A 20,982-nucleotide genomic window follows, 5' to 3' on the forward strand; every position below is an offset into this window, starting at 1 on the left:
TCTCAGAGAGAAAACGGGAAGAGATCACAACCAAAAAATCCAGAGCTCTCAGGTTTATTAACGCGAACGGGTCGGCAGCAATTGCACGCTTCCTGAAGTCAGGGAGCCAATTGTTACAGAATTGAATTACGGGTAAAAATAAAGACGCAGCTGAAACTCTCAAAAGAAAGTTTCAGGACTTCAATTATTTAAAATATTCTCCAACGATACACCTAGTTCACCTTAGTTCATACAGATTTACATTTAATCAAATCACTCCGGTTTCCTTTTTTCATAAATCATTGTGTGAAGCACTGAAGCTCGTTAGTCAACTACTCATCTAACTGTCTCTAATTGACGTTCGTACGATAGGTGTACAAGTAAATAATTATGGGACCGGAGAACAAAAGTACAACACGTGAAACTCCGCTGACCACTACTCAATGTGCAAATGGGCTTGATTCAAGCGCCTAAACCCTCCTCTGGCCAATCTCCCTGATATGGGATCCCTTCATATCTCACATGTCTATCCTAGTAAACGGTATTGCAAAAAATTTGCAGTTCTCGATATATTTGAGATCTACTACAAGCCCCAATATCCATGTAAAAGGACGACAGAAAAATAAAAATCTCTGAATCAGAAATCTTTCAACACTCTCACCACTCTACGAAACAATGATCATGAAAAGCAAAACACAGCGAACTTCCAGCTAGGATACACAGAGGCCACCTAGTCTCACTACTGCATTCCCCCGAAAACGGGCGACACGCTTCTATCAGTTAGAATCGAGAACGGAACTTCCCACGTTCGTTTCCTTTTCAAATCGAAGTGGGACAAAAGGAAGTTTAACGAAGATGGTTGGGTAAAGCTATGCAAGAGCTCCAAGCACACCCTTTCTGAACAAATCAATCAGGAAGGATAAAAGGTCAAACACCCCATGTCAGTGCTTTCTTCTTCTATCTTTTTCCTGGACTCCATCATGCAGAATCAGCCATTCTCCTTCCACAGAACACCAATCTGCCTTCTACGCTGCTAACACATTCTAGAGCTGGAGTGCTGAAGACAAAACCTCGAGCCTGAAGCTGAACCTGTGACCAAGGAAGAACCAAGTGCTTCCTGCTCTCAGTGAACGGGGGACAGCCGTTCCTTACTTCAGTCCGTCACGGAGACAGGACTGTGCAACTGACGAAAACACGACCCCGAGAAACATGGAGGAACGCTGAGAAACGCCGCTACGAGCCGAAAGGAGAGCAATAATCAAAGCCTTCACGTTGTCACGTGAAGTTGTGACCGAGAAAAAATTCAAAACTTCCGCTGCTACGTGGGGATACAGATGACGAATCCCCACTGACACCGCGCAGAGAATACCCGTGGAAAATAAAGACGATTCGGAAACTTTTAAAACCAGAAGAAGCGAACGCTCTACAGACCTGCGGTGCATCCGGGTCGGCCGGCGGCTCTCCCGTCAGGGCGCTGCTGCTCAGGCTCGGCTTGTCGCAGGCATCCCCGGCCAGAAGCTCCTCCGCCGACAGGATGGGCACCGGCGGCGGCGGCCAAGCGGCCTCGGGCGGGGCGCGGGCCGGCGGCGCCACGCACAGGTTGTAGGAGTAGGGCAAGGTGCCCTCGCAGAAGTCGGCCGGGAAGGCGGCGCCGGCCAGCGAGAAGCGCTGCGCGCCCAGGCAGCGCAGCACGGCGGGCGGCCCGGCCCGGCGCAGCCGCGCCAGCACGGCCAGCGCCACGCTCAGCACCAAGAGCGCCGACAGCAGCGCCAGCGCCAGCACCAGGTAGAACTGCAGCTCGGCCGCCGCCGCCGCCTCGGCGCCCGCCGGCCGCTCGCTCAGCTCCGGCAGCGCCTCCTGCAAGCTCTCGGCCAGCACCACGTGCAGCGTGGCCGTGGCCGACAGCGCCGGCTGCCCGTGGTCCTTCACCACGGCCACCACACGCTGCTTGGCCGCGTCCCGCTCGGACACGGCGCGCGCCGTGCGCACCTCGCCGCTGTGCAGCCCCACGCGGAACAGCGCCGGCTCCGACGCCGCCACCAGCTCGTACGACAGCCACGCGTTGCGCCCCGCGTCCGCGTCCACCGCCACTACCTTGGCCACCAGGTAGCCGGCCTCGGCCGAGCGCGGCACCACCTCGAAAGGCGCCGCCGCCGCTCCCGCCGCCCCTCCCGCCGCCTCTCCCGCCGCCGCCGCCGCCGCCGCCGGCCACAGCACCCTGGGCGCGTTGTCGTTGCGGTCCAGCACGAAGACGCGCACCGTGGCCGTGGAGCTGCGCGCCGGCGAGCCGCCGTCCTGCGCCCGCACGGCCACCGCGAACTCGCGGCACCGCTCGTAGTCCAAGGAGCGCTGCGCGTACAGCGCGCCGCTCCGCGCCTCCACCGACACGAGCGGCGCCGCGCCCGCCGCGCCCGCGCTGCCGCCCGCCAGCCAGTAGCTCACGCGCCCGTTGGCGCCCGCGTCCGCGTCCCGCGCCTGCACGCGCAGCACCAGCGCGCCCGCCGCGTTGTTCTCCGCCACGTACGCGCTGTACGCCGCCTCCTCGAACACCGGCGCGTTGTCGTTCACGTCCGACACCTCCAGCACCAGCTCCCTGCTGCTCCGCAGCGCCGGCCTGCCCCGGTCCCGGGCCACCACCGTCACGCGGTGCTCGCACGCCTGCTCGCGGTCCAGCGCGCTCGCCGTCACCACCTTGTACGAGCCGCCCGACGACGCCACCAGCGACAGCGGCGCCTCGCCCGACAGCTCGCACGACACCTGACCGTTCTCGCCCGAGTCCGGGTCGTTCACGTTCAGCAGAGCCACCACGGTGCCGATCGGAGCGTCCTCGGGCACGGGACTCGAGAGTGAAAGAATCGTGATCTCCGGGGCGTTGTCGTTCTCGTCCGTGATATCGATCTGAACTTCGCAGTGATCAGTGAGCCCCCCACCGTCCCTCGCCTCCAGCCGAAAGCTGTATTTACTCTGTTCCTCGAAATCGAGGGGACCCGCCGTCCTCACCTCGCCACTCTCACTGTCAATAGTGAACAGCGAGTGGATGCTTTCCGGGACGTTGCCGAAGGAATAATAGACTCTCCCGTTAGCGCCCGCGTCTGCATCCTTCGCCTGCACCCGCAGCACCAGAGACCCCGCTGGCAGATTCTCTGCCACTCTCGCCTCGTAGACGCTTTTGCTGAACACGGGCGGGTTGTCATTGGCGTCTGTCACATTGATGAGAACCTGCACAGTTCCGGATCTCGCGGGGTCCCCACCGTCCACTGCCGTCAGCACCAGCTCAAAGGAACTCTGCTTCTCTCGGTCCAATGCACTCTCCAATACTAATTCCGGCTGCTTCTTTCCACCTGGGCTCTCCTTCATTGCCAAAGTGAAGGACGGGTTGCTGGAGAGTTCGTAAGTCAGTAGAGAGTTGCTGCCCATGTCCGAATCGCGGGCCATTTCCAAGGGAAAACGAGCACCAGGAGGGATCAATTCACCAATCTCGAGGTCCAGAACAGCTTTGCTGAAGACCGGGGAGTTGTCATTCACGTCCTCGATCGTCACATCGACTTGGAAAATGTTCAGCGGGTTGTGCACCAGCGCCTCGAAGCTGACGGAGCAGGTCGCCGAGTCGCCGCACATCTCCTCCCGGTCCAGCCTCTCGTTCACGTACAGGTTCCCGTTCTCCTCATCCACCCTGAAGTATTTCAGCTGCTTCTTGCCGGCAGACGCCACCTGCAGCTTGCGCGCCGGCAGCTCGTCGGCGCTGAGCCCCAGGTCCCGCGCCAGCGGCCCCACGAGCGAGCCTCTGCCCAGCTCCTCGGCGATGGCGTAGCGGACCCGCTCGGCCGCCGCCCGGCAGCACACGCACAGCAGCACCGCGGCCAGCAGCGCTCGCCCGCCGCCCGGCCCGCGCCTCTGCCGCCGCCTCCCCGCCATTCTCTGCCCGCCGCGCTCGCCGCGCTCCTGCCTCCTGCCGCCGCCCCGCCGCCCTTCCAGCCGCTCTCGCCGCCCGCGGCCGACACCGCCGAAAGGCACCGAGCTCGGCGCGCCGCCTCTCGCCGCCTCTCGCCGCCGCTGCTGCTGCCGCTGCCGCTGTGGCCGGCGCCGGGCGAGCGAGCAGCCTGCGGGGGCAGGACGCTGCGGCGGCGGCGGCGGCGGCTCCAGCGCCGCTCGGCGGCGGCCAACAGCGACACCCGGAGGCGCCGCCGCGCCGCTGCAGCCGCCCGATGGCCGCGCTCGGCGGGGCCCGGCTTTGGGCGCGGCTCAGCGGCTGCACCGGCCCCGGGGCCGCTCCCCGCTGCCCACCGCCCGCGCAGAAGCTCTGTCCTTATGAGACACCAAAGGAGATGAAATCTGAGAAGGCGATTTCGGTACTTTTAGATCATCTCCCTTTGCCGCAGTGAATAACCAGAAGCAAATATTTATGGCAGAGTAATAAAGTTACGTACTGTTATTAAAATGAAGGTACAACTATTAGAAAAAGAAGCGACAGTACCGGTGGGGAAGACTTTAAAAGCTCTTTAGCACTCTGGGATATGTCTAATTGTTATATTAATCGGGAAAAATACCTAGAAGGGAATAGTTGGAGTAGTGTGGAATAGTCAATAATACTCAGATCACATGGAAGGAAAAGTCATTTCCATCTTGTCATGGTTTGGGTGTGAAGGAATCTTCATGGTCAGGTAGTCCACTCCTCACTACTCGGGTTTCTCAAAGCCCTGAACTCTTTCAAACAGGGTATATCAATATCTTCTCTGGGGAACACGTTCCTATTTCTCACCACCCTCAATGAAAAACATGATACCAGGCTAAACCCACCTCCTCTCAGATTCAAACCAGTGACCTTATCCTAGCAAGATGGGCCCTATCAGAAGTCTCTCTCCAGAACTCTTTTACTCATTCTACATAGTAAACATCACAGTAAGTTCTTCCCAGCACCTTTTCCCCTCAGGCTGAAGGGCTTCCCTCTGCCCATCTGTGTGGCAGAGATGTTCCATCCCTTTGACACGTTCTGGTGTCCTTCTCTGGACATACTCTGACAGGTCTCACAATAGCACAGTGAAGACAGAAAATCACAGAATCACAGAAGGATAAGGCTGGAGGGACCTTCAGGGTCATCGAGTCCAACCCATGCCCTAACACCTCAACTAAACCAGAGCACCCAGTGCTACATCCAGTCTTGTTTTAAACACATCCAGGGATGGTGACTGCACCACCTCCACAGGCAGACACCTCCGGTACTTGATCACTCTTTACATTAAAAACTTCCTTGCTAACATCCAGCCTGTATTTCCCTTGGCTCAGCTTAAGACTCTCTCGCTTGTTCTGTCAGTTGCTGCTCCCTTGTCCTGCTGGCCCCACTCTTTGTTACGCAGCCCAGAATGGGATTGACTTCCTGGCCTGCAAGAACTCCCTGCCAGCTCATATCCCATTTGTCACCCACCAGGACCCCGAGTCCTCCTCCTCAGGGCAGCTCTCCATCCCCCAGGTTTGTACTGCAAGGGGATTGCCCTGACCCAGGAGCATGATTCTGCACTCCACCTTGTTGAACTTAATGAGGCTGACATGAGTCCACTCCTCCAGGCTGTCCAGGCCCCTGCGGATGACATCCCATCCTTCTGCTCAATCTGCGGCACCACTGAGCTTGGTGCCAGCTGCAAAGCTGTAGAGAGCACCCTCACCCCAATCAGCCGGGTCACTGATAAAGATACTGAACGTATCAGTCCAAGGACAGGCCCTTGAAGACCCCACCCATGGGGAGTTTCCAGCTGGGCATTGAGATATTTGAGCTCCACCTGCACTTGGACAACAGGAACAGCTGGGACCTTCCATGTGAGATCAGATACCCTGAGGTCACGCTCAAAACAACAAGCAAAGCAAGAGGTACTTCCTGAGCAGAAGCAAAATGATTCGGATGGTACACATCTAATTTCATTTTATAAAGTCATTATCAGCTCTCATGTAATTTTGTTCCATATTGCGGCCCGTTAACTCCCCTACAAATAAAATTCTCTCAATGTAAACACTTTATAATGGGCCTTGTTTGTATGAGAAGATATGAGAGAGTCCTTTTTAGATTTTTCTTAATTTTCTTCACACCAAAAATCCTGGTTTAGGTGGTTAAATACAGTTTTTGCTGCTAAAAAATCCTTGCATCTTCTAACGCAAAATGCCTTTTCTCCAGAAACAGGCAAAATGAACCATGACTTCCAGAAACAAAGGCCTGAAAGGAAGTGTAATTACACCTGTGAGGATACCGTGTACCATCATGCTCCAGGGACACAGAGATGGATAGAGGAGGATTCTCACAACAATCACAAGCCATGCTACCCAGACATCCTTGTTCCAGCTTCACACGTTCTAATACCTCCTTGCCATTGCCTTTCAAAACAGGGAAATCGGGATCGTAACAGAAATGGCCTTGGCATCAGGCATGAAACCAAACCACTGCTCATCCAGAAACACATTGGCCCATCCATGTTCCTCGTTCCGAGCTTGTCCCTCACCTTCCTCGCTCTGCATTCACAACTTTTAGTTGCACTATGGCCAGTAAACAACAGTTGGCTGGACGGCAGCCACAAGCAGAATAACGTGCAATCCAGTGATATTCTTGGGAAATATAAATGTATCAAAGCCTTTCGACTGGCAGCTGAACACCTCCATGGGTGAACATAGATAAGAACAAGTCCCACCACCTGATAATCTGAACAGATCTCTACTTGCAGGGACTATCAGCCAAACCAAGGCCTACTTGTGGAACATAAGAAACAAGGAAGGAACAGGAAAGCCACAGAAGTTAAGAACCATGGCTTAACAGTTCAGACTTTGTCAGGTGGAGCAGGTACACAAGAAGCATCGTCTACCTTGCAAAAAGTACACAGGAGGATCACTCGGGACTTTACACCAAAGATCACAGGCATGGCTCTCTAAGTCCTTTGGAAAACAAGAAAAGTGCACAGAACCATAACTATGGGAATAAAAATAGGGGAATTTCAATGTTTATACCAACCTCCCAGACAGTTCAAACTACGCCACAGCAAACTCTTATCTGCCCTGTCTCTGTGTGACACAAAACTTCAGTGTGCTCAAACATCACCCAACAGAGACCACTTTGCAAACAGACACTGCCAAAGACACGTTTCCCACACAACTTCTCCTCATGGAGAATAAGGATCACAGCCCAGATCCACACAGGTGAACTTCTCTGCTCACACTCATCTCAAGCAATGTTCAACGTTCAAGACCCCAAATCAGAATTTCCTATCAAAACTATCCTCCCGTGCCCACATTCTCCACACACAAACAGTTTAATCCTAACAAAATGTCAGCAGTTACTTCAGACGAGCAAGATCCATCAGAAACCTCTGAAGGCTGGTCAAGGCTGCGGAAAGCTCAGTGCACCTAAGACAAGATTTTACCTCACAGTCTTACAAGGACGTACACCTGAAAAAGGGACACTTCTTAGACACAGAATCTCTGAGGCATGTTTGCATTTCCACGGGTGTGTCTGCAGACAAGTTCATCATCTCTGTATCATTCTGGGGTACAGGAGAAGGGGAATTCCCTCAGTCACACTGGCCTTGGCACTAGGATTGCTGTGAAAGCACACCAAGCCAAGCGGAGCATGCGAGCCCCTCCTTTCCTGCTCTGAGGCCAATCTCTCACTGATCTTCCACTGACTTCTCACCATGAATATTTGTCAAGAAAGAGTATTTCTCAGAGCGATGTTCTGCAGATAAACATCTATGAAAGTCTTTTTCTTTAGATCTGAAAACATGAAAAGCACATACAGGTCAAACAGACAACTCCACCAGATGTCATCTTCCACACACTCTCAGAGACAAAGGCCCACCTTTAGCTCACTACAACGAATTAACGCATGCACAGTGGAAGGGATCATCCCCATACAGCTCTAGATTATGGCCCTCAGAGTAGCTACATAACTCCAGCATTTATTAAGGATTAAGTGAAGTGTTTGATCTTCCCCAATATTCCATTATGGTACGTGTTACACATTTAGGCTGTAAGTTAAGATTGATGAAAAGATGCAAACGCACGGGGAGAACCTCCCAGGGCTCCCTGTACAGCTGGAATAAGATGTCATCCAGCTCAACACTTTGGGATGATCAAACTCACATTGCATGGTGCTGCAACCAGGCCCTGGTCAGGGAAAAGAGCAAACCATATTTCCTGTGTCTTTCAAGAGACCTTCACACACAGCTCCCAGGACTCTTATCTCCAGCCCTTCTCAACTTGCACAGGGTCCTCTGAACTGCAGAAGCTACAAGAACATGTAATAAAAATCCCAGATGCACTGAAAATAAATCCGGTACTGTGCACCAAGATCAGGCCACGTACATTCACCAGGTGGGGAAGCACCTCCCTCAGCAAGCTTCAATGCCTTAGTATTTCAGTAGCAGGCACTCAAGCAAGGCGTCTAGCTGGTAAAAAGTCAAGAGAACATTCACTCTGGATGTCACACAAAAGACCACCACCACTGCTTCCCTGTGTAATTTCTTCGGACAATAGAAGAAGGGGAAATAAACATAACCACTACTGTAGGCCTCGTTCAAAAGCTAAGACAAACTGAACTTGTACATCACCTTTACATATTTCAGTTATTTCTAATCACACCAGAGCACATGTTTTTAGTTGCTCTATCTTCATGAGACACCATGAGAGAAAAGTGGCACACAGAAATCCTCTTGACTGAGAACAAGGATCACAACATGCATGCAAAGATATATCTTTGGTAAACACTGCTAAAATTCCATGTAAGAATTTCAAAATGTCCTGAACTGATTAGGCAATACGCACATCTGATTAAAACCAGTCATCAGAGTCGCAGCTCAGAGACACCATCATCCTACTTCAGCATACTGTGTGACTTGGAAGACAGATTACTCTCAAACCTTGACATTCCCTGCGTGCTGACACTCAATACCCGCCACTGACAGGAAACATCAACTCCAAGGCAGCAGACTGATGACCCCACTGCCTGACCAGTCACATTCTGAGCAGTGTGATAGCAAACATAAGACATCTTCAGGCTCATTTTACCTTTAGCTCATCACAGCAAAGCATGCAGAAAATAAGTGGTCACAACCATCTCTTCTGGATTATGGCACTTGGAGGAGAGACATAATCTCAGGCTTTAGCAGGGGATGAATACAGAGTATCCTCTTCCCATAGCTCACATTATGGCACTATGGCCATAATTGCACAATTCTGCTATTAGTTAGAAACATCACATCAACCTGCAAACCCACACAGGAAGGACCACACGGGGCTCCCAATACAGCTGGAACAAAGTCTTCCAGTCAAGCCTCTCTGAGAAGACAGAAGTCACCTTGTGGCCTAGACAACACTCTACAACACGCACCATCACACCGAGGACTTCACACGCACAGCTCTCTTTACATCTCTGGAAGGAAGGTGGAGAATGCATCTGTTTGGTCATTGGAGAACTGTGAAGAAATCTCCAACTTCTGGAAGGCAAAAAGGCAAAGCCTTCTAGAAGAGGTTAAGGTGGTGAAAATCTGCACAGGGACATTGTTCTCCCTCCTCACCTTGTCACCTGTAACCTGAATCTGTCTCCTTCTCCCCTGGTACGGCTCTTGCCATAAGAGGGGTTTTCAAGCCAAGGCATATCCATCCTTAAAAAACCAAATTCATAAGACATGGGAGCAGCAAACCACCTCTGCTATTTCCCCCAGAGGCCCTTCATATGCAACCACACACATTCCTCCAAAACATGCAGAAAGACCAGAGCATAGATGAAGGCAAAGACTGTTCTTGCTCACTAGATTATCATGAGAAAAACCAAAGGCTTAGAGAAATAGAAACGATGTCAGCATCTCATTCAAGAGGATGTCGCTCCACTCGAGCACAATGCCAGTCGGGAAGACATCGGATTCTGCTAATAACGGGAAATTCCCTTCTCTGACAATACATCCCTTCGGAAGAGCGAACACAGAGAGGAAGACTGTATGAAACGGGTAAGGTGACAAAACCAGAAAGGACCCGGCAGAAGAAAAAAATCAAAGACCCGAAAGAAATGACATAGCCAGGAGCAGCATCACTTCTATCTCCTCCAAGAACTGACTACACGTCCACCACCCAGTAGCAAGACGAACTAAAGCAACGCTGAGCGAAATCTTGCCTTCGGGCATGCGTAACTCACCGGGACAGAGGCGGAATCCGCGGGAGGAGCGCCGGCAAGATCCTCGTCCCCGAGCAGCGGCGCGGGCTCGTCGGGCGGCGGCCGGGCCGGGAGGGTGTCGCAGCAGGCGGCGGCCGAGAGGCGCAGCTGGCTCTTGCGCGAGTCGGCCGTGAGCGACACGTCGTGCGAGTAGGACTGCAGGAAGGCGCGCACGCCGTCGATGCCCACGAAGTGCGACACGGGCACGCCGCGCAAGGCGCCGCCGTCCGGCGGCAGCAGCTGGCGGCGGTGGCAGCGGCGCAGGCGCAGCGCCAGCAGCAGCAGCAGGAAGGCCACGAAGAGGCACGACACGGCGGCCACGGCCAGCACGAGCCAGCGCGTCAGGCTGGCGGCCGGCTCGCCCGGCGCCGCCGCCTCGTCGGCCGCGCTGCCCAGCTCGGCCAGCAGCTCGGCCACGCTCTCGGCCAGCACCACGCTCAGCGTGGCCGTGGCCGACAGCGCCGGCCGCCCCGTGGTCCCCGCACCAGCACCACCAGGCTGTGGCGCGCCGCGTCGCGGGCCAGCGGCGAGCGCGCCGTGCGCACCTCGCCGCTGTGCAGCCCCACGCGGGAACAGCCCCGGCTCCGTGGCCTTGGCCAGCTCGTAGGACAGCCACGCGTTCTGCCCCGCGTCCGCGTCCACCGCCACCACTTGGCCACCAGCGCGCCGGCCTCCGAGCGCCGCGGCGCCAGCTCCACGCCCGACCACGCGGCGCCCGAGCCCAGCGCCGCGGCCGCCGGCGGGTACAGCACCTGCGGCGCGTTGTCGTTCTCGTCCAGCACCTCCAGCCGCACCGACACGTTGCTGGCCGAGCGCCGGCGCGCCGCCGTCCTCCGCACGGCACCCACAGCTGCAGCTCGCGCAGCTGCTCGTAGTCCAAGGAGCGCAGCGCGTACAGCGCGCCCGTCTCCGCCTGCACCGACACGTACGACGACAGCGGCGCGCCCCGCACCCGCCCCTCCGCCAGCCGGTAAGCGCACGCGCGCGTTCTGCCCCCAGTCCGCGTCCGTGGCGCGCACCGTCAGCACCAGCGCGCCCGCCGCGTTGTTCTCCGCCAGCCGCGCGCTGTAGCGCTCCTCCGCGAACACCGGCGCGTTGTCGTTCACGTCCAGCACCCGCAGCGCCAGCACCGCGCTGCTCTGCAGCGCCGGCCGCCCGCCGTCGGCCGCCCGCACCGTCACGTTGTACTCCGACACCTGCTCCCGGTCCAGCTCTCTCGCCGTCACCACACGGTAGTAGCTGCCCTGAGAGCTCTGCAGGCGGAACGGGACATCTCCGTCCAGTGAGCAGCGCACTTCGCCATTCTCCCCCGAGTCCCGGTCCTGCACGTGGAGCAGGGCTACCACAGTTCCCGAGGGCGCGTCTTCAGAGATCTCGCTTAGTGCTGTCCTCACCGAAATCTCGGGCGCGTTGTCGTTGATGTCTGCCACAGAGATTGCTACTTTTGCCGTATCGTAAAGAGCCCCACCATCATATGCCTGCACGTCCAGGTCGTAGGAGTCGCCTTCCTCGAAGTCCAAACTCTCCAACAGAGTGATTGCTCCCGTCTCAGAGTCCAGGTGGAATATCCGCGACGAAGTCTTTTTTTTTTTTAAAGAGTACTTCACTTGCCCATTTAGACCCTCATCCGCGTCCGTGGCCGTGACGGTGACGAGGACGGAGCCCACGGGCACGTCCTCGGGCACACGCACCGTGTACTCCGCCTGGCTGAACACCGGCGCGTTGTCGTTCGCATCCACCACGGTCACGCGGATCCGAGCCGTGCCCGTCCGGGCCGGATCGCCGCCGTCCATCGCCCGCAGCACCAGCTCGTGAAGCGCCGCCTCCTCCCGGTCCAGCGCCTTCGCCAGCACCAGCTCGGGACGCTGATCGCCACCGGGGCCCGTCTGCACGGCCAGCGAGAAGTGCTCGTCACCGCTCAGCTCGTAGCTCTGCAGGGAATTTCGACCCAGGTCTGGGTCGTGAGCCTCTGTCAATGGAAACCGCGACCCCGGAGCTGTCGTCTCGCTCAGTTTCAGATCCGTATCTTCCTCTTGAAAGCTGGGTGCGTTGTCATTTATATCTGCAATTTCCACTTCGATGCCATAGAAGTTCATTTCCCCCTCCACTATCAGCTCACAGCGCAGCACACATTTCTCCACCAGCGGGCACAGCTGCTCTCTGTCGATCCTCTCTGCTGTCACTAAATGTCCCGTCTTCCCGTGCAGACCGAAATACTGCGTCCTACCTTCGGAGACAATTTGAAAGCCGCGATCTCGGATCTCCGGTAATTTCAGCCCCAGGTCCTTGGCCACGTCGCCCACGAAGGAGCCCTTGGGCATCTCCTCGGGCACCGAGTAGCGCAGCTGCCCCCACGCCGCCTCCCACGCTGCCAGCAGCACGGCCCAGAGCAGAGCTCGCTGCCGCCGGCCCCAGCGCCTCCCCGCCGCGCACATCGCCGCCGCCGGCTACTCTCCCCCGCCGATCACCGATGACCCTCACGCTTTCAGGCTCTGCCGCCGTTGTCTCCGCTGCTCTGCAGGTCGGTTCCGAGCTACCGGGACGATCGCAGACCGCCGGCCGCCGAGCTAGGAATCCAGCAATCGAGAGATCGAGCCGCTCCGCAGCGGGCGGGGCTGCGGCGCTCCGAGCTCCCTCTCGCTCCTCTCGGTCAACAGCGGCGCCCGCAGCCTCCTCCCGGCACTGCAGGCACCGAGCGCTGCCCGCCGCTGCCCGCCCTGCCTCCCCCATGGCTGGTGGAGAGGACCGGGTATTTGCCGCGGAGACAATTTTCCCGTGCAGCGGTGACCTCCTGCAGCGCCTTTTCTCCAGCCGATCGCTGCTTTGATCCTTCAGGGGACCACGGTCGGGAGGAATGTAGAGACATTCCGTGCGGGTGGTGCTTCTATCGCAGGAGGTACTATTAACTTACTAATGGCAATATATGTAAATTACAGCATATTTTTCCCTTTTCACGCTCTAGAGTACCATTAGTCATACCCTGTTTGTTCAAAATCCTCTTCAGCAACGGGGCCTGAGATTGAAAACATTAGATATAGACCCACCCACACACATCGATAACCCGAGCTATCAGCCTCGTTAACATAAGCGGGATGAGAACAATTGCATGCTTCTTGAATTCAGGGAGCTAACTGTTATATGATTATTAAAGGAAAACATAAGATGTAGCTAATACTCTCAAAAGGAAACTTGAAGGGACCAAGATTCAAATGTTTGAATCTCGCTCTCCTCAGTTAATGTTTTTTGTTCCTTCCTTTTTACACATTTACACCTCATCAAGTAATTCTATAGCCACAAGAGAAGAAAAATTATCAGGAATCAACATGTACAGCATTGAAGTGTACTAAGAAAGTATCATAGGAACAGTTTTTTAATCAGGTTGGTACAACCATTCCAGGAAAATAATTGTAGGACTGTAGAATAAAAGTACAGTTGCCCGCTGGAAACTCTGCCGACCCTTGAAAATTGCGCAAACGAGTTGGATTCAAGTGCCTGAACTATCATTTGGCTCATCTCCTTGATACTTGATACTGTCATATATTCCTATCTCAGATGTCTATCCTTGGAAAGAGACAGAATTTAAAAACTGCTGTTCTCCAAAAGCTCGACATCTCTATAAATCTCAAACCCTTTGGGTAAAGACGAAAGGTAAAAGAAGAACATCTGAAGCAAACCTTTCTGCACCTCCGTCTCTGTATGAAATAAATATCATGAAGAGTAAAACAGGGAACTCCTAGCCAGGATGCAAAAAGGAAGTCAGCGCACTACTGCGTTACCCCCCAAAACGAGACACATCCTTTCCTTTCACTCAGGATACAGATCATAACACTCCACACATCATTCCTTTTTTAGTCCAATAGGCAAAAAAATACCTCCAAACACAACCAGAAAACCCCAACCATTAATAGACGGATTTGAGTATAGCTATAATCCAGTTTCAAATGCCCTCTTTCTGAATAAAATCAGGAAAGAAAATAGCCACCACATCACTTGCCATTGTTTTTTTTTCTCTCTCCAACTACATCACGCAAATTCAGCGGATCTCCTACACAGGAAAAAACCAAGTTCAATGCTGAAAATGCATTTTAATTTATAGAGCATGAGTTTTGAAGACAAAACCTCTTCCATTGACCTTGACTCTGTTACCAAGGAAGAACCAGATGCTACTGCGAGCCACCTCTTCTCCCTGGAAAGAAGATAACTCTTTCCTTAATTCAGTTTCTTAAATATTTTCCTCAAATTCATGGACACAGGTGTGTGCCTCCCACAACAATGTAACCCCGGAAAGCAGGAAAACAATGCTCCAATGTTAAAAAAAAATAGTCAAAGCATCTCAGCTGAAACGGAAGCCGATACCAAGGAAAGATCGAAATGTCCCGCGGCTACATGGAGACACAAATGAGAATTTCACATGGACACCATGCCCAGAAAAAGAGGGGGGGAAGGACTATAATAGGAAAGCCTCAATAACAGAAGGAGCACGCGGCATTACAGACCTGCGGTAGCTCGGGATTGGCGGGCGGCTCTCCCGTCAGGGCGCTGCTGCTCAGGCTCGGCTTGTCGCAGGAATCCCCGGCCAGAAGCTCCTCCGCCGACAGGATGGGCACCGGCGGCGGCGGCCAAGCGGCCTCGGGCGGGGCGCGGGCCGGCGGCGCCCACGCACAGGTTGTAGGAGTAGGGCAAGGTGCCCTCGCAGAAGTCGGCCGGGAAGGCGGCGCCGGCCAGCGAGAAGCGCTGCGCGCCCAGGCAGCGCAGCACGGCGGGCGGCCCGGCCCGGCGCAGCCGCGCCAGCACGGCCAGCGCCACGCTCAGCACCAAGAGCGCCGACAGCAGCGCCAGCGCCAGCACCAGGTAGAACTGCAGCTCGGCCGCCGCCGCCGCCGCCGCCATCGGCGCCCGCCGGCCGCTCGCTCAGCTCCGGCAGCGCCTCCTGCAAGCTCTCGGCCAGCACCACGTGCAGCGTGGCCGTGGCCGACAGCGCCGGCTGCCCGTGGTCCTTCACCACGGCCACCCACACGCTGCTTGGCCGCGTCCCGCTCGGACACGGCGCGCGCCGTGCGCACCTCGCCGCTGTGCAGCCCCCACGCGGAACAGCGCCGGCTCCGACGCCGCCACCAGCTCGTACGACAGCCACGCGTTGCGCCCCGCGTCCGCGTCCACCGCCACCACCTTGGCCACCAGGTAGCCGGCCTCGGCCGAGCGCGGCACCACCTCGAAAGGCGCCGCCGCCCCTCCCGCCGCCTCTCCCGCCGCCGCCGCCGCCGCCGCCGGCCACAGCACCCTGGGCGCGTTGTCGTTGCGGTCCAGCACGAAGACGCGCACCGTGGCCGTGGAGCTGCGCGCCGGCGAGCCGCCGTCCTGCGCCCGCACGGCCACCGCGAACTCGCGGCACCGCTCGTAGTCCAAGGAGCGCTGCGCGTACAGCGCGCCGCTCCGCGCCTCCACCGACACGAGCGGCGCCGCGCCCGCCGCGCCCGCGCTGCCGCCCGCCAGCCAGTAGCTCACGCGCCCGTTGGCGCCCGCGTCCGCGTCCCGCGCCTGCACGCGCAGCACCAGCGCGCCCGCCGCGTTGTTCTCCGCCACGTACGCGCTGTACGCCGCCCTCCTCGAACACCGGCGCGGTTGTCGTTCACGTCCGACACCTCCAGCACCAGCTCCCTGCTGCTCCGCAGCGCCGGCCTGCCCCGGTCCCGGGCCACCACCGTCACGCGGTGCTCGCACGCCTGCTCGCGGTCCAGCGCGCTCGCCGTCACCACCTTGTACGAGCCGCCCGACGACGCCACCAGCGACAGCGGCGCCTCGCCCGACAGCTCGCACGACACCTGACCGTTCTCGCCCGAGTCTCTGTCCCGCACTTTCAGCACGGCCACCACGGTGCCACTCGGGGCATCCTCTGGCACCGGACTCGATAGCGACAGAATCGTGATTTCCGGGGCGTTGTCATTCTCGTCCGTGATGTCTATCTGCACTTTACAATATGACACTAAACCGCCACCATCCTTCGCCTCCAGGTCAAAGATGTATTTACTCTTCTCCTCGAAATCGAGGGGACCCGCCGTCCTCACCTCCCCGCTATCGCTGTCGACACTGAACAACGAACTGATGCTGCCGTGGACGTTGCTAAATGAGTAGAAGACTCGCCCGTTGGAGCCTGTGTCCGCATCTGTCGCCCGTACCCGCAGCACGAGCGACCCCGCTGGCAAATTCTCTGCCACTCGCGCCTCGTAGACACTTTTGCTGAACACAGGTGGGTTGTCATTTGCGTCTGTCACGTTGATCAGAACCTGGACAGTGCCGGATCTCACGGGGTCCCCACCATCTACGGCCGTCAGCACCAGCTCAAAGGAACTCTGCTTCTCCCGGTCCAAGGCTCTGTCGAGCACCATTTCCGGCTGCTTGCTCCCCTCAGAGCTCTCCTTTAAGGCCAGAGAGAAGGACGGGTTGCTAGAGAGATGGTACATCAACAGTGAGTTCGTTCCCACATCAGCGTCTTGTGCCCTCTCCAGTGGAAAACGAGCACCGGGAAGCGTCAATTCTGTGATTTCCAGTTCCAGAGCAGCCTTCCTGAAGACCGGGGAGTTGTCATTCACGTCCTCGATCTCCACATCAACGTGGAAGACGTTCAGCGGGTTGTGCACCAGCGCCTCGAAGCTGACGGAGCAGGTCGCCGAGTCGCCGCACATTTCCTCCCGGTCCAGCCTCTCGTTCACGTACAGGTTCCCGTTCTCCTCATCCACCCTGAAGTATTGCTTCTCGTCGCTCAGCCGCAGCTTGCGCGCCGGCAGCTCGTCGGCGCTGAGCCCCAGGTCCCGCGCCAGCGGCCCCACGAGCGAGCCTCTGCCCAGCTCCTCGGCGATGGCGTAGCGGACCCGCTCGGCCGCCGCCCGGCAGCACACGCACAGCAGCACCGCGGCCAGCAGCGCTCGCCCGCCGCCCGGCCCGCGCCTCTGCCGCCCGCCTCCCCCGCCATTCTCTGCCCGCCGCGCTCGCCGCGCTCCTGCCTCCTGCCGCCGCCCCGCCGCCCTTCCAGCCGCTCTCGCCGCCCGCGGCCGACACCGCCGAAAGGCAACCGAGCTCGGCGCGCCGCCTCTCGCCGCCTCTCGCCGCCTCTCGCCGCCTCTCGCTGCTGCGGCCGCTGCCGCTGCCGCTGTGGCCGGCGCCGGGCGAGCGAGCAGCCTGCGGGGGCAGGACGCTGCGGCGGCGGCGGCGGCGGCTCCAGCGCCGCTCGGCGGCGGCCAACAGCGACACCCGGAGGCGCCGCCGCGCCGCTGCAGCCGCCCGATGGCCGCGCTCGGCGGGGCCCGGCTTTGGGCGCGGCTCAGCGGCCTGCACCGGCCCCGGCGCCCGCTCCCCGCTGCCAACCGCCCGCGCAGAAGCTCTGTCCTTATGCGACACCGAAGGAGATGAAATCTGAGAAGGCGATTTCGGTACTTTTAGATCATCTCCCTTTGCCGCAGTGAATTACCAGAAGCAAATATTTATGGCATAGTAATAAAGTCACCTACTGTTATTAAAATGAAGGTACAACTATTAGAAAAAGATGCGACAGTACCGGTGGGGAAGACTTTAAAAGCTCTTTAGTACTCTGGGATATTTCTATTAGTTATAATAATCGGGAAAAATACCTAGAAGGGAATAGTTGGAGTAGTGTGGAATAGTCAATAATATTCAGATCACATGGAAGGAAAAGTAATTTCCATCTTGTCATGGTTTGGGTGGGAAGGAATCTTCATGGTCAGGTAGTCCACAACTCACTACTCGGGATTCTCAAAGCCCTGAACTCTTTCAAACAGGGTATATCAATATCTTCTCTGGGGAACGCGTTCCTATTTCTCACCACCCCCACTGAAAAACATGATACCAGGCTAAACCCACCTCCTCTCAGATTCAAACCAGTGACCTTATCCTAGCAAGATGGGCCCTATCAGAAGTCTCTCTCCAGAACTCTTTTAATCATTCTACATAGTAAACATCACAGTAAGTTCTTCCCAGCATCTTTTCCCCTCAGGCTGAAGGGCTTCCCTCTGCCCATCTGTGTGGCAGAGATGTTCCATCCCTTTGACACGTTCTGGTGTCCTTCTCTGGACATACTCTGACAGGTCTCACAATAGCACAATGAAGACAGAAAATCACAGAATCACAGAAGGATAAGGCTGGAGGGACCTTCAGGGTCATCGAGTCCAACCCATGCCCTAACACCTCAACTAAACCAGAGCACCCAGTGCCACATCCAGTCTTGTTTTAAACACATCCAGAGATGGTGACTGCACCACCTCCACAGGCAGACACCTCCGGTACTTGATCATTCTTTACATTAAAAACTTCCTTGCTAACATCCAGCCTGTATTTCCCTTGGCTCAGCTTAAGACTCTCTCGCTTGTTCTATCAGTTGCTGCTCCCTTGTCCTGCTGGCCCCACTCTTGTTACGCAGCCCAGAATGGGATTGACTTCCTGGCCTGCAAGAACTCCCTGCCAGCTCATATCCCATTTGTCACCCACCAGGACCCCGAGTCCTCCTCCTCAGGGCAGCTCTCCATCCCCCAAGTTTGTACTGCAAGGGGATTGCCCTGACCCAGGAGCATGATTCTGCACTCCACCTTGTTGAACTTAATGAGGCTGACATGAGTCCACTCCTCCAGACTGCCCAGGTCCCTGCGGATGACATCCCATCCTTCTGCTCAATCTGCGGCACCACTGAGCTTGGTGCCAGCTGCAAAGCTGTAGAGAGCACCCTCACCCCAATCAGCCGGGTCACTGATAAAGATACTGAACGTATCAGTCCAAGGACAGGCCCTTGAAGACCCCACCCATGGGGAGTTTCCAGCTGGGCATTGAGATATTTGAGCTCCACCTGCACTTGGACAACAGGAACAGGTGGGACCTTCCATGTGAGATCAGATACCCTGAGGTCACGCTCAAAACAACAAGCAAAGCAAGAGGTACTTCCTGAGCAGAAGCAAAATGATTCGGATGGTACACATCTAATTTCATTTTATAATGTCATTATCAGCTCTCAGGTATAGTTTTTCCATGATGCGGCCTGTTAACTCCCCTACAAATAAAATTCTCTCAATGTAAACACTTTATAATGGGCCTTGTTTGTATGAGAAGATATGAGAGAGTCCTTTTTAGATTTTTCTTAAATTTCTTCCAATCAAAAATCCTGGTTTAGGTGATTGAATAGAGTTTTTGCTGCTAAAAAATCCTTGCATCTTCTAAAGCAAAATGCCTTTTCTCCAGAAACAGGCAAAATGAACCATGACTTCCAGAAACAACGGCCTGAAAGGAAGTGTAATTACACCTGTGAGGATACCGTGTACCATCATGCTCCAGGGACACAGAGATGGATAGAGGAGGATTCTCACAACAATCACAAGCCATGCTACCCAGACATCCTTGTTCCAGCTTCACACGTTCTAATACCTCCTTGTCATTGCCTTTCAAAACAGGGAAATCGGGATCGTAACAGAAATGGCCTTGGCATCAGGCATGAAACCAAACCACTGCTCATCCAGAAACACATTGGCCCATCCATGTTCCTCGTTCCGAGCTTGTCCCTCACCTTCCTCGCTCTGCATTCACAACTTTTAGTTGCACTATGGTCAGTAAACAACAGTTGGCTGGACGGCAGCCACAAGCAGAATAACGTGCAATCCAGTGATATTCTTGGGAAATATAAATGTATCAAAGCCTTTCGACTGGCAGCTGAGCACCTCCATGGGTGAACATAGATAAGAACAAGTCCCACCTCCTGATAATCTGAACAGATCTCTACTTGCAGGGACTATCAGCCAAACCAAGGCCTACTTGTGGAACATAAGAAACAAGGAAGGAACAGGAAAGCCACAGAAGTTAAGAACCATGGCTTAAGAGTTCAGACTTTGTCAGGTGGAGCAGGTACACAAGAAGCATCGTCTACCTTGCAAAAAGTACACAGGAGGATCACTCGGGACTTTACACCAAAGATCACAGGCATGGCTCTCTAAGTTCTTTGGAAAACAAGAAAAGTGCACAGAACCAAAACTATGGGAATAAAAATAGGGGAATTTCAATGTTTATACCAACCTCCCAGGCAGTTCAAACTACGCCACAGCAAACTCTTATCTGCCCTGTCTCTGTGTGACACAAAACTTCAGTGTGCTCAAACATCACCCAACAGAGACCACTTTGCAAACAGAGACTGTCAAAGACACGTTTCCCACACAACTTCTCCTCATGGAGAATAAGGATCACAGCCCAGATCCACACAGGTGAACTTCTCTGCTCACACTCATCTCAAGCAATGTTCAACGTTCAAGACCCCAAATCAGAATTTCCTATCAAAACTATCCTCCCGTGCCCACATTCTCCACACACAAACAGTTTAAATCCTAACAAAATGTCAGCAGTTACTTCCGACGAGCAAGATCCATCAGAAACCTCTGAAGGCTGGTCAAGGCTGTGGAAAGCTCAGTACACCTAAGACAAGATTTTACCTCACAGTCTTACAAGGACGTACACCTGGAAAAGGGACACTTCTTAGACACAGAATCTCTGAGGCATGTTTGCATTTCCATGGGTGTGTCTGCAGACAAGTTCATCATCTCTGTATCATTCTGGGGTACAGGAGAAGGGGAATTCCCTCAGTCACACAGGCCTTGGCACTAGGATTGCTGTGAAAGCACACCAAGCCAAGCGGAGCATGCGAGCCCCTCCTTTCCTGCTCTGAGGCCAATCTCTCACTGATCTTCCACTGACTTCTCACCATGAATATTTGTCAAGAAGAGTATTTCTCAGAGCGATGTTCTGCAGATAAACATCTAAGAAAGTCTTTTTCTTTAGAT

The 20,982-nt window shown here is 55.4% G+C and overlaps 1 protein-coding gene and 2 pseudogenes across 1 annotated transcript in view; all 3 read right to left on the reverse strand.

The window, feature by feature from the left end:
- Window positions 1-20,982, reverse strand: part of LOC119706656 (protocadherin gamma-A6-like) — a 206,834-nt gene that overhangs the window by 126,802 nt on the left and 59,050 nt on the right. The window lies entirely within an intron of this gene.
- On the reverse strand, window positions 566-6,480 carry LOC119706641 (annotated as a pseudogene).
- LOC119706728 overlaps window positions 5,946-20,982 on the reverse strand; it is a 19,429-nt pseudogene continuing 4,392 nt past the window's right edge.

The sequence above is a fragment of the Motacilla alba genome, chromosome 13, assembly GCF_015832195.1.
Source record: "Motacilla alba alba isolate MOTALB_02 chromosome 13, Motacilla_alba_V1.0_pri, whole genome shotgun sequence".
NCBI lineage: Eukaryota > Metazoa > Chordata > Aves > Passeriformes > Motacillidae > Motacilla > Motacilla alba.